Genomic DNA, 3197 nt, shown 5'->3' with positions numbered 1-3197 from the left:
AAGCTACAAGTTGTTTTCAACTTGCAACGAGTCTGAAATGAACCTACAAGCTGTTTCCAACTTCAATCTGGCCAATAATGAAGCAACAAGTTGTTTCCGGGCTCAAACGAGTCAAGAATGAAACTACAAGTTTATTCTAATTTTGAACAACCGAAAATGAAGCTACAAGTTGTTTTCAACTTCAAACGAGTCTGGAATGAAGCTACAAGTTGTTTCCAACTTAAATCTAGCCAATAATGTAGCAACAAGTTGTTTCCGGGCTCAAACGAGTAAAGAATGAAACTACAAGTTTATTCTAATTTTAAACAATCGAAAATGATGCTAAAAGTTGTTTTCAACTTCAAACGAGTCTGGAATGAAGCTACAAGCGGTTTCCAACTTCAATCTAGCAAAAAATGAAGCAACAAGTTGTTTCCGGGCTCAAACGAGTCAAGAATAAAACTACAAGTTTATTCTAATTTTAAACAACCGAAAATGAAGCTACAAGTTGTTTTCAACTTCAAACGAGTCTGGAATGAAGCTACAAGTTGTTTCCAACGTCAATCTAGCCAATATTGAAGCAACAAGTTATTTCCGTGCTCAAACGAGTCAAGAATTAAACTACAAGTTCATTCTAATTTTAAACAAATGAAAATGAAGCTACAAGTGGTTTTCAACTTCAAACGAGTCTGCAATGAAGCTACAAGTTGTTTCCAACTTCAAACAAGTCTGCAATGAAGCTACAAATTGTTGTCAACTTCAATTTAGCTAATAATGAAGCAACAACTTGTTTCCGGGCTCAAACGAAGCAAGAATGAAACTACAACTTGATTCTAATTTTAAACAACAGAAAATGAATCTACAAGTTTTTTCCAACTTCAAACGAGTCTGGAATGAAGCTACAAGTTCTTTTCAACTTAAATCTAGCCAATAAGGAAGCAACAAGTTGTTAACAATCTCAAACGAGTCAAGAATGAAACTATAAGTTGATTCTAATTTTAAACAACCAAAAATGAACGTACAAGTTGTTTTCAACTTCAAACGAGTCTGGAATGAAGCTACAAGCTGTTTCCAACTACAATCTAGCCAATAATGAAGCAACAAGTTGTTTCCAGGCTCAAACGAGTCAAGAATGAAACTACAAGTTTATTATAATTTTAAACAACCGAAAATGGAGCAACAAGTTATTTTCAACTTCAAACGAGTCTGGAATGAAGCTACAAGCTGTTTCCAAATTCAATCTAGCCAATAATGAAGGAACAGGTTGTTTCCGGGCTCAAACGAGTCAAGAATGAAACTACAAGTTGTATCTAATTTTAAACAACTGAAAATGAAGCTACAAGTTGTTTTCAACTTCAAACGAGTCTGGAATGAAGCTACAAGTTGTTTCCAACTTCAATCTAGCCAATAATGAAGCAATAAGTTGTTTCTGGGCTCAACGAGTCAAGAATGAAACTACAAGTTTATTCTAATGTTAAACAACCGAAAATGAAGCTACAAGTTGTTTTCAACTTCAAACGAGTCTAGAATGAAGCTAGAAGTTGTTTCCAACTTAAATCTAGCCAATAATGAAGCAACAAGTTGTTTACAGGCTTAAACGAGTAAAGAATGAAACTAGAAGTTGATTCTAATTTTAAACAACCGAAAATGAAGCTACAAGTTGTTTTCAACTTCAAACGAGTCTGGAATGAAGCTACAAGTTGTTTCCAACGTCAATCTAGCCAATATTGAAGCAACAAGTTATTTCCGTGCTCAAACGAGTCAAGAATTAAACTACAAGTTCATTCTAATTTTAAACAAATGAAAATGAAGCTACAAGTGGTTTTCAACTTCAAACGAGTCTGCAATGAAGCTACAAGTTGTTTCCAACTTCAAACAAGTCTGCAATGAAGCTACAAATTGTTGCCAACTTCAATTTAGCTAATAATGAAGCAACAACTTGTTTCCGGGCTCAAACGAAGCAAGAATGAAACTACAACTTGATTCTAATTTTAAACAACAGAAAATGAATCTACAAGTTTTTTCCAACTTCAAACGAGTCTGGAATGAAGCTACAAGTTCTTTTCAACTTAAATCTAGCCAATAAGGAAGCAACAAGTTGTTAACAATCTCAAACGAGTCAAGAATGAAACTATAAGTTGATTCTAATTTTAAACAACCAAAAATGAACGTACAAGTTGTTTTCAACTTCAAACGAGTCTGGAATGAAGCTACAAGCTGTTTCCAACTTCAATCTAGCCAATAATGAAGCAACAAGTTGTTTCCGGGCTCAAACGAGTCAAGAATGAAACTACAAGTTGTATCCAATTTTAAACAACTGAAAATGAAGCTACAAGTTGTTTTCAACTTCAAACGAGTCTGGAATGAAGCTACAAGTTGTTTCCAACTTAAATCTAGCCAATAATGATGCAACAAGCTGTTTACAGGCTTAAACGAGTCAAGAATGAAACTACAACTTGATTCTAATTTTAAACAACCGAAAATAAAGCAACAAGTTATTTTCAACTTCAAACGAGTCTGGAATGAAGCTACAAGCTGTTTCCAACTTCAATCTAGCCAATAATGAAGCAACAAGTTCTTCCTGGACTGAATGAGTCAAGAATGAAACTACAAGTTAATTCCAATTTTAATCAACCGAAAATGAAGCTACAAGTTGTTTTCAACTTGCAACGAGTCTGAAATGAACCTACAAGCTGTTTTACAACTTCAATTGGCCAATAATGAAGCAACAAGTTGTTTCCGGGCTCAAACGAGTCAAGAATGAAACTAAAAGTTTATTCTAATTTTGAACAACCGAAAATGAAGCTACAAGTTGTTTTCAACTTCAAACGAGTCTCGAATGAAGCTACAAGTTGTTTCCAACTTAAATCTAGCCAATAATGTAGCAACAAGTTGTTTCCGGGCTCAAACGAGTAAAGAATGAAACTACAAGTTTATTCTAATTTTAAACAATCGAAAAAGATGCTAAAAGTTGTTTTCAACTTCAAATGAGTCTGGAATGAAGCTACAAGCTGTTTCCAACTACAATCTAGCCAATAATGAAGCAACAAGTTGTTTCCAGGCTCAAACGAGTCAAGAATGAAACTACAAGTTTATTATAATTTTAAACAACCGAAAATGAAGCAACAAGTTATTTTCAACTTCAAACGAGTCTGGAATGAAGCTACAAGCTGTTTCCAACTTCAATCTAGCCAATAATGAAGGAACAGGTTGTTTCC

Source organism: Daucus carota, chromosome 7 (assembly GCF_001625215.2).
Source record: "Daucus carota subsp. sativus chromosome 7, DH1 v3.0, whole genome shotgun sequence".
In the NCBI taxonomy this organism is placed as follows: domain Eukaryota; kingdom Viridiplantae; phylum Streptophyta; class Magnoliopsida; order Apiales; family Apiaceae; genus Daucus; species Daucus carota.
The sequence above is the reverse complement of the archived record's forward strand: the minus strand, read 5'-3'. Positions refer to the sequence as shown.